The 11525-nt window shown below is 37.9% G+C and overlaps 1 pseudogene; it reads right to left on the bottom strand.

Moving 5' to 3' along the window:
• Positions 1 to 8163: 8163 nt before the first annotated feature.
• LOC132600001 (uncharacterized) lies at positions 8164 to 11290 on the bottom strand (annotated as a pseudogene).
• Between the last annotated feature and the right edge of the window lie 235 nt (positions 11291 to 11525).

Below are 11525 nucleotides of genomic sequence, written 5' to 3'. Positions count from 1 at the left end.
TTTATTGTTTTTTTAAAACCTTTATACTCCATCAGTGCCTTCCATATCTCAATTAATTCCTCCTTTTCCTCTATTCTTATGTAGAAATCTCTCATATTTGCTCCACTTTAATTAAGTTATTAGCATAACTTAAATACCCTTCTACCTTTTTATTGGAGAGTTTGTCTTTTAAAAAATTTAAAGTATTATCATGATACTATTAATATAATCTATCATTGTGAACAAAATAATCATTGCAAAAATATATATATATTTTTTGGTAAATAAAGATTTTATTTCACCAAATGAGTGCTAAGTACAGAGCGTAGACAACAGGCGCATGGACAAGGTCCCATGGTCCTGTTTCATTGGAATAACAAGCTAAATCACACAACAAATAAACTAAGAAGGATAATAATCCATTCGGGCTAGTTGGCTTGTCAGTTTTGGTTGCATATTTCCCCTCACCATTATCTCTTGAGCAATTATCCTGATGAGTGCACCAGGTTCCCTCTGTTTGCTTTGAAAAACTCGGTTGTTCCTTTCTTGCCATAGGAAATAAACACAACCTGCAGTTATGAGTCTGAGATTGTGCTGCTTTACCATTTACGTGTGTAGTCATCCACCTTACTTCATCAGTCCACTCCATTGCATCTATTGTATCCTTGCCACTCTACTATTTTCTCCCAGACCCTTGCTGAGTAGCTGCATTTGAAGAATAAGTGCTCCACTGTCTCATTTTCAGTTCCACATAGGGGGCAAACCAGTTGTTCAGTTATCCCCCATTGCGTCAGTCGGTCTCTGGTGTAAAGTCTCTTGTTAAGTGCCAGATATAGTATAAAAATCCACTTAGGAGCACCTTGGTTATTACACACCAATCTCCTCCAAGTCACCTTTAGATGGTTTCCCCAGAGCTTTTGGTATACTTGTTTAATTGAGAAGGTGGTGATGCTGTGGAGTTGTTGTTCGTCAATACCTGCTTCTTCCAAGATGTCCACTGCTTTAAATATCTTTTTCAGCATCCATGAGGCTTGATTGGGAAATATACTCCATACACTCTGTTGCTTGAGGTAATATTCATGTACCCATCTGACCCATAGCTTGTCGGCCTTCTTACATAGGTTCCAAAGTAATTTACATATGGCAGCTTTGTTCCATGTTTGAGCATGCAGAACGTTCAGTCCACCAGCAGCTTTAGGCAGACATAATTGTTCCCAAGCTATTAATGCTTTCCTAGATGCCGTTGTGTCCCCTGTCCACAAGAAGGTTCTACAAATTGTTTCAACTGCTTTTAGTACCTTTTTTGGGAGTATGAATATTTGAGCCCAAAAAGTTTGTATGGAAAATAGCACAGTCTTAACTAGTTGTAATCTGCCAGCATATAACAATAGCTTTGATGTCCAATGTGTAATTCGTGCCAACATTTTGTCCGTTAGGGGCATGCATTGCATAGCAGTGAGTCTTTTTGTACTTAAGGGCACTCCTAGATATCTAAAGGGCAAGGTTCCCTTAGTGAATTGTAGTTTGTCCAGAATCCTTTGTTGTGTCACATTGACTACCCCCCCAAAATAGATAGAGCTCTTACTAGTGTTTGCGATAAGACCAGAAGCTGCAGAGAACCGGAGGAAGCAGTCATAAACTTTGTTAATTGAAAATTCATCACCTCTGCAAAATAGGAGCAGATCGTCTGCAAACCCAAGCTGCACAATATTCACTTTGGCACATTATGGATGATGGTTGAAATCAGGATCAGTACCCAAAGGTTTCAGGCTTCTATTCAAGTACTCCATACATATCACGAACAGGAAGGGGGATAGGGGGTCACCCTGTCTGAGTCCTTTCTTTGCTGGGAATGCCTTTGATGGCTGACCATTTACCATGATAGCATAGTTAACAGTTGTTACACACACCATGATCCACCTTACAAACTGATCAGGGAAGTTTAAGCTGATGATAACTTGTTCTAGGAAGGGCCATTCTATTGAATCACAGGCCTTTTGCATGTCTATCTTAAGCATACACCTAGGAGAAATGTTTTTCCTATTGTATCCTTTGACTAACTCATGGCTTAAGATAATGTTGTCACTGATTAATCTTCCTTGAACAAAAGCAGTTTGGTTATTTTCAATAATTTGCTCCATAACATATTGCAGCCTCTTTGTGATGATTTTTGAGATAATTTTATAAAGGATTGTACAACAAGAGATGGGCCTGTACTCCTTTACATAGACTGGATTTTTTACTTTTGGAATGAGAGTGACACTAGAACAGTTCACTTCAGGTGGCAGTACCCCATCATGAAAAAACAATTTAATAGCAGCTATAATGTCTTTACCTATGATTCCCCAAGCCTTCTTGAAAAAAATAGGCATTAAAACCATCATGTCCTGGGGCTTTGCCATCATCAATATCCTGGATAGCTTGGTTTATTTCCTCAGTAGTTACAGGCCTTGTCAACTTCAACTGGTCTGTTCTGTCAAGAATATTCCCCGCCTTCATAATTCCAGGATCAATTGCAGGTATTGATTCAGCTCTGGACCCCAACAATTTCCCATAGAAGCCACAAATTTCTTTCTCTATTTCTTGACCAGTATAGAGCAGTCGACCAATTTAAGTTTTTAAGCAGCTGATCTTGTTCTGTGCTACCCTGCTTTTCATACTTGCGAAGAAAAATCTTGTATTTGAATCTCCTAGTTTTAACCAGTGAACTCTGGATTTTTGCTGCCAGATGCTTTCTTCAATATTAGTCCATTTCTCAAATTCTTTCCTTAATAGCTTTTCTTTTGGTATGAGTTCCTGATGTTGTTTATCTGCTATAGAGTTTTGTATGTCTGTCAGCTTCTGCCTTATCGTGTCTATCTTCTCCACTATCCCCTGGAACTCTGTCTTTCTAAGCTTCTTCATTCCATTTTTGACACTCATAAGTTGCCGCCACACCTTTTTGAGGGAGGGGTACGGTAGATGTTTGGTCCAGCAGCCATCCACAGTTTGCTTAAAATCTTGGTGATCAGCCATATAATTGTAAAACTTAAAAGGTTTGTGAAAGTACCTTCTTTGTTCTATGATGGAGATGCATAGGGGGGAGTGATCAGAGAAACTTGGCTCAAGAGCAGACACATTAGTAGTAGAGTTGTTCATCATCCAAATTGAGTTAGCAAGTGCCCTATCTATTTTGTTGTACACAGTTCCATTGGACCAGGTATATTCTCTTCCGCCTAGGCTTAATTCATGAAGGCCAGTGTTTTGTATGAACTGTCTAAAATCTCTTACCTCATATTCTTGGACCTCTGTGCCATTTATTCTATCCTCAGCCTCTGTTATAGCATTGTAATCACCCATAAGTAGCCAGGGATCCTGCACCCTAGCTTGCAGCCATTCAAGAGCATCCCATAATGACCTTTTAGTGATGACAGTGTGCAACCCATAGACAGCAGTCAACAGGAACTGAGTATTCCCAACTATCACCATACTATGAATAAATTGCTCATGACTTTGGATCACTTTAACTTCTACTTTGATAGGGTTCCATAGTAGCCAAATTCTACCTTTGCCAGTTGAATCATAGTTTTCAGCCCATTCCCATCCTGGGAAGATCTTCTTAACTATTTTTTGTGCAAATTTTTTGTGTACTCTGTGCTCAATTATTGCTATAAGACTAACATTATGAACTTTCAAAAACTTTACCATCTCCCTTTGCTTATACAGCTTATTGAAGCCTCTAACATACCATGTTACTACGTTCATAGGGATATATTAGGTGGTTTTGGTTCCAGTTCTTGCACTACATTTCTCACTTGGGCCAGCTCCTTTTGGGACGTGGATGCTACACTATTTGTCATCATGGTTCCTTCTACCATACTACCACCTGGAGCCATAGTATTTATCGTAGTAGGGACCTTATGACCTCTAGCTGGTGCCTTTTGCTTCATAGATTGCCAGTCCACCCCTGATGGAGGGGGTGTGACATTTACTACCATTTTTTTAATGCTAGGATGTTGTGGTTGTTCATCTCGAAATTTCCATTCTTGCTTCTGTTTCTGCCCTTGGTTTTTATGGACTCCTTCCTTGTGTTTTCTGGACAAGCCCAGCTGCTGGAGTCTTTTTTTTTTTTGCTACATGTTCTTTAATTTCCTGGTTATTTTCTTTTACAACCCTTGGCTCATTTGGAACAGATTTAGTAGGTGGCTTCAGTCTGTCTTTGGAGAAGTCGTGACCGAGTTGACAGCATGTTCCACAGTATAGTGGTTTCCAGTCATAAGTCACAGCTTGATCAAAGACTTTCCCGTTGGGGTCTTGAACTTGTATAGTGCTAGGCAGTGGTCTTGTGATATCCATTTCAACTAGCACCCTAGCATAGGATATTCTTTCCATAGCAGTTGTACACTCATCAGCATATAGTGGATTCCCAATCCCACTACTGATTCTGCTTAAAGTTTCCATTTCCCAGCAGTTTAGAGGAAATTTTGGGTATTTTACCCACAGTGGCATTGTCTTAAGTACTTCCTCTGCTACATCGAAATCAGCAGTCCAGGCCTTGATTATCATAGGTTTATTATTCAGCATTTGTGGACATGAGTATAGTACCTCATTCCTATCATCCAAGCTAGCAAATCGTACCACAAAATATCCATCATTATGATAGAATATTTGTGGTTTGGTGATAAACTCCCAGTTATGCTCAATAAATCTCCCAATACTTGCAATAGTTGGGGAAGCTCCTATAACATACAAAATCAGTGCAGTCTTCCACTTTTCACTGCCCACATCTACCTCATTTTTTTCTAATACAACAATTTTTTTCCCATCTCGGATCGTTGGTGCAATAAATTTGAGGCTCATACCTTTTTCCGCCATTTTATTGACTTGGAAAAGGGTGTTCCATGCCTTTGTTGGTTGTTGTGTCTGGGCTAGATCCGGTACTGGTGTTCCCTTTTCTTCCGTTGGGACTCCCACACCTGTGGGTGAAGTACCCCTAGATGAATTGTTGTTCATTTCCCCTGGAGTACCTTCCATCGTGATTACCGCAGTTTTCCCATGTTCAATCAGCTCAGTGGCTACGATTAGTTCCCCCGTCGATGCCTCGCTTTGATTCCTAGGGCTTCCTGCCGACTTATCCGTGCCCGACTTTTTACCCACGGCAGATCCACCCCCATTTGGAGTGTTAGTGCCTTTGGTTGGTAGCGCTGACCATGTTTCCGTAGTCACTTTTCCGGTGTGTCGTATGGTAGTTTTTAGCCCCAATCCTTTCCCTACTTGCTTCAGCACCGTCGTGTCGTTATTTTCCATGTTTGTAGCGTCCTTTCTCTGGCCATCCGGCCAGTAGGCGCACTATAGCAGCACACTAGCGTGCACCTGTGAGAGAGGAGAGAGGAGAGATTAAGGCACTAGCGGCCAATTTATTTTTTCACTGCCAATAGCAAATTTTATTTTTTGCAAAAATATTACTACATTGTATTTGACATATAGTATGTTTTTATAGAAATAGTCACATTGTTAAAAATAAAGATAAGATAGTACAAGGAGTGGGGATAGTGGGAGTATAAGGGGTGGGGCAGGGAAGGGGTGGGAAACGTGGGAGTTGTGGTGAGTTTGCATAGCGCATGAAAAAGCTGCGCTATGTAATTTGTTTTAAAAAAAAAAAAATTCAAAATTCGGGTGACGGACTTTAACGTGGGACGTTAAGTGACTTTTATATAACGCAGTAAATTACTGCGTTAAGGGTATTTTGGTATCACATTTTTTTCTGAAACAAAAGGTGAAAAAACCAAAAAGAGGATCTCCTGAAATCTATCACTTTTGATCTGTTTCCTTGTACAATTAACTATACGCGATTATTTTTTTGAAAGTCATCATTATGTTGGAATAGAAAAAATATTATTTGAAAGTAAGTACTGTTGGGATTTAAGTAGGTGTGAATGAGAAGAGGGAAACAAAATTGAAAATGTGAGCAAAGTTCCTTTAGAAAAGCACTTTGTACCACATTGGTAGTCTAAAGGGAGAGTAGTGTGCTTATATATCAAAGCACATCCTCTAGCTCTTAAAGGGTCAAGAAAAGGGTTTCTCCTCGCGTCGTCGTTGTCGCTCGGCTTTGGATTTGGTCAATTATTTGATTGATAATCTTTTTGGACCAAATTTATTTCCATTTTCGTCATTTAATTTCCTTATCCTAATATTAATTAATGGACGCGGAATTTATTATTTAATTAATTAATTCTCGCGAAAAGAAATTATTTTCCAATGGTCACAACCAACCAAGCGGTCACCTTCTTCCTCGAAGAGGTGTCTTTGTGCCTCTTCAATGGCTATAAATTTTTTCAGTACTAACTTACAGAAAACTAAAAATTTCTATCTCTCTGAAAATCATAATCTTTTCATCTCCTCTTATGTGCATATTTTTTCAAAGACAAAACAGTAAGTGTGTCGTGTGATTATTACCGTTAGTTGAGTTCGCTAAAATTTTACAATTTTCATTGCCGGTATTGCATAATAGAATTTCGTTCTATCCTGAGAAGAATTAATCCAAAACTTTGACAATTGTGAGGGGATTAAATTTTTTAAGAAAACACAGTTTACTGTGGGCTCGAAATTAATTGTCTGTCTTTTTAATTTCTGGTTACAAGTTCTTTTTTGATTACAGGAATTACAAGTACAAATATAAATTAGTGTAATGCATCTTCATCTTTTACTGGTGCCAGTCAATTGGTTATGTTGTAAAACTTGTACAAATTGGAAACGAGTAGTATTTAGATCAATTCAAACACTGCAGCTTCTAACTGTTCCAAAAAATTGAGTCTATAATCTTCACTTATCTGGAAATAAATTGAAAATTAATCAATTATTCTCTAGTCATGCACGACACTAGCTGTAAGATCTCTATTTTCTTCAACCTCTACTAAATTAGTGGGACTTGAATTGTCTCGTCTATTGATTCGATCATATTTCAAATTATGCAGGACGCAATTGTATAATTAAGCTTGTCTCTAAACATGAAAACCTTTATTCTATCATCTGGATATATTTTATGTATATTGCAACATACTACAACCAACTAGAGTTTCTTTTAATACAATCATAACAATCGTCTTTTCCCATGAGATCACTTATGATATAAGCAGGGTATTGATTAAGTTAAAACATGGTAATGATGGTGTCATTAAATGTTTCTCCATGCATACTGCTCCATTTGATTGTTGGGAAAAAGAAAAAAGAAAAAAAAAAGCAGTTCCCATGTTAGCAGGGTCTTCAATTTGTCAGGTTTGGTACTTCTTCTGCTGTTAGAAGTTTTTGCCGGTTGAGTCATTGGATGATTTTCCACCTGAATACTTATGTCACTGCTTTCACAAATGAATTAGTGATTTAGTGGGAACCGTTGGTTGAACACGTAATTGAACAGAGGTTTAAGTTTTTGAATGTGCTAGATACAGTGATCAAAGAGTTTATTTCCATTTTTGATGTCAAAATAAAGAACTTTAGCCAATAGACATTACATACACATACAAAAGAATTCTTTTGCAAATAAAATGGATGGAACTACAAAATTACAAAAGCAAGTTCTAGGCATGGCCTCCTTTTTCTTATTAATTTTGAGTTCATCCTCAGTCGTTTATGCCAATACATATAACACGACTAAAGTGAGAAGCAGAGGACGCTGCAACCAACGATAGAGCTAAATGAAGTTCTGCAGTTTTGAATTCCGTATTATTGAGTTTAAATCAGCAAAAATAGAATTCTTTTCCAGGAAGTGGGCATAGTTAAAAGTTAAAAATCTCAGGTTTTAATCATTTGAGGCGAATTCACAACTCTGCATATGGACAATGTATAGCTGGTTAGTGATTCCACGCTTGGATAAAAAATGGATTTAGTGTAAAAATAGTCTAGCTGCAGTCTTTACTAATTTGAGATCAAGGCCTAGTTAACTGATTGATCTTGGTTAAACTGTAGTAGGTTTAGATTAGCCACTGAACCAAGCCTTTTATTTCAGATTTTACTAGTCATGTCTCTTTCATAGGCATGAAATTTCATATTACTATCACTTCAAAAGTCTATATGAACAAAATATCATTAACTGTAATTTCACAACAATATATGAGCAAATTTACAAGCATCGACAACACATATTACACATAATCTCAGTATGCACACCATCGTCATATTCAAATAATACCATAATACGATATTGATGCACTAGGCATCAGACCATGTTATGTCATACTCGCCCCAGTCACCTTCTGGAATGCCCAAGGCCTCCCACACTGCTTTAGAGGCATCGACAATGTTATTCGGGCATGGAGGTTGATAATCATGCTCATCATCACATCCCATGGTAGAGTCACACTCGTCTACAACTTTAGCCTTCACGCTTCTTCCATTAGCACTTACGGTGATATAGTTAAGGCACCTGTCACCTCCACTATACCATCCGGTTGAAAGGGCGACAACTGGAGTATCATCAGAGTGGTATTGGTTATCACATTCCGATGGTCCACCGCCATCTCCTCCCGCTTGGAAGCTATTAAGGGTTAAAATAGCCTTTGTATTACCCGTTACGGAAGGCGAACATTTGTAAGTGGTGTACATTTTTCCTTGTTTGCAACAATCTGAATCATTTTCGGGGTTACATTGTCCTGGAGGTGGCTTTATGCCTCTAATTTTTCCACTCGGCTGGCAAGCCTGTAGTCTTGCATCTAAGCAGTAAGTAAGAGTGGCAAAAACCAGCAACACCTGAAGAGATGTTCCCACGATAGAGTTCTTCATGGTTTTTATTCCCGTTCTCTTGTCTGGTTTTGTTTACAAATGTTGGTTGTGTGGAGACTGGGATGATCTAACTTGTTTATATAGTTTTCTGGTCAGACAAAATGCCAATATTTTGCTCAAGGCATGAAAAGTTTCTTATAATTAAGTATACATTTATCTAGTTTAGCAGTCAAATGGACTTGTGACTGTTTCTTCATCAATTCTTTAGTTATTTGGCTATAGTAAATCCGGACATATTAGACTGTAACTGCTTTACTTTCCTCGATGGTAACGGCATTTGTTTTCTATATATAGATGTGTAAATTAGATTTTCCCGTCTCAACTTTACCTCCACGGCTTAATCTTAATCATAGTTCCTATTATAGGCAGGTATTCTACCACTACCTAATATGACAAGAACTTGATGGATTATTTTATTGTCTAGGACTCTCTAGTTGCTGAAAACAATTTTGTATTTTTCTCTATAGTAATAGAACAGCAGATTGTTTCATCTGATTGCTAAACATGAAAACCTATTTTCTAGTATCGGTATATCTTTTATAGTTAACATACTACAACAACTATAGAGTCTTGATTTTGTTACAATCATCTATTCCCCTGACATCAATAATGACAGTCGATAGAGAAGATTAATACTAATTTAAATGTGGTAATTAATGATCAACTAATGTTCTCCATGCATACTGCTCCATTTGTCTGTTGGAAAAGGAATATTTACTGCAGTAACATAGAATTTCAATTCATCAAATTTTGATAGTTCATATGCTGTCAGAAATCTTTTTTGAGTTGTTGTATGATTTTTCACCTGACTACTTTTGTAACTACTCTCATAAATGGATCAGTGACCTAGTCGGTACCGTAGGTTGCACAGGCTTAGAGAAATTTAGTAGAGTGTTAAGGGTGCCATTTCTCATATGAATACATGAAGTATTAGTACAGTGTTTAAAGAGCTTGTTTTCATTGCTGATATCAAAATCAATCAATAAAAAGAACTGTAGCCAATAAACATACACATACAGCAGAACGGCTTATGTAAATGAAATGGATGGAAATACAAAATTACAAAAGCAAATTCTAGATTCTATGCATCGGAGGAAGTTCAAATTGTCACCACTTATGTAGATTGAATAGGCAAGGTCTCCTTCTCCTTATTCATTTGGAATTCACCATGAACCAGTTAGGCTGATCCAAATCGGAGGGCTCAAACACTACAGCAACTTGCTATTGGTGCTCTGTCCTGCTACAGATTGTGTAACCTCAAGAACCTGCTTTGTTACCTTCTCTAAAATCATTAACAAGCCTGCTCTGTAGTTCGTGAAGGCCGACTTAACTGGCAAAAAAGGTTATATCTAAGGTATTATACGTTGGATGGGAGCTGGCTTGTTTTCTTGATTATTTGTTTAGGCAGTAATGCTATAAGATATCAAATTGTTTCCAACACATGAAGATAAGTTAACATAGCTAAAGTGAGAAGCATAGGGCCCTGAAATCAACTCTAGAGCTGAATGAAATTCTGCATTCGGGAGTGGAAGTTATTTAGTTTAAATCAGCAAATATTTGTTCTTTCTTTTCCAGGAAGTGAGCATCACTATAAAAGCTAAAACAACTCAGCTTTTAACCATTTAAGGCCAACTCATAACAGTGATGCAGCCTCAAAAAGATGTAAAGGATTTATATCGCCAACTCCAACTAATTTGGGATAGAGGCCTCATTCATTTATTGATTGATTAACTGATCGAGGCCAAACAGTAGTTGGTTTAGGTTAGCTACAGAAACATAGTCCTGTTTTAGCTTTCACTGATCATGTCTCTTTCATTGGCGTAGAATTTCATATTACTATCATTTCAAAAGTTGATATGAACAGAATTTCATTATACTGTAATTTCACAACATCAAACATGAGAAATTAGATGACATAATCGGAGTATTAAGACGACTATCATATGCAAACGATACCATGAATACTATAATGATGCACTAAGAATCAGACCATGTAATGTCATAATCGCCCCAGTCACCTTCAGGTATACCCAAGGCTTCCCACACTGCTTTAGAGGCATCAACAATGTTATTCGGGCATGGAGGCTGATAATCATGCTCATCATCACATCCCATGGTAGAGTCACACTCGTCTACAACTTTAGCCTTCACACTTCTTCCATTAGCACTTACGGTGATATAGTTAAGACACCTATCTCCTCCACTATACCATCCAGTTGAAAGGGCAACAACTGGAGTATCATCAGAATGGTATTGGTTATCACATTCCGATGGTCCACCACCATCTCCACCCTTTTGGAAGCTATTTAGGGTTAAAACAGCCTTGGTATTACCGGTCACAGGAGGTGAACATTTGTAAGTGGTGTACATCTTGCCTTGTTTGCAACAATCTGAGTCATTTTCAGGATTACACTGCCCCGGAGGTGGCTTTATGCCTCGGATTTGGCCACTCGGCTGGCAACCTTGTAATCTTGCATCCAAGCAGTAAGTAAGAGTGGCAAAAATCAGCAATGCCAGAAGTGATTTTCCCAAGATAGAGTTCTTCATGGTTTTGTTCCTCTTCTGTTCTCTGGTTTTGTTTACAAATGTTAGTTGTGTGGGGACTTTGGATAATTTAACTGCCTTATAAAGTGTTTTGGTTAGACAAAGTGCCAATATTCTGCTCAACGTATGGAAGTTTTCCTAAAATTAAGTATATAACTATGGAGTTTAGCAGTCAAAATGTTAAGTACTTTTCTCATAGTTCCTTCTAAATAAGAGTTTCAATCTCTTCTAGCCTTATTTTCCCCTCA

This window comes from Lycium barbarum, chromosome 6, assembly GCF_019175385.1.
Source record: "Lycium barbarum isolate Lr01 chromosome 6, ASM1917538v2, whole genome shotgun sequence".
NCBI lineage: Eukaryota > Viridiplantae > Streptophyta > Magnoliopsida > Solanales > Solanaceae > Lycium > Lycium barbarum.
This window is presented reverse-complemented; position numbering and strand designations above follow the sequence as displayed.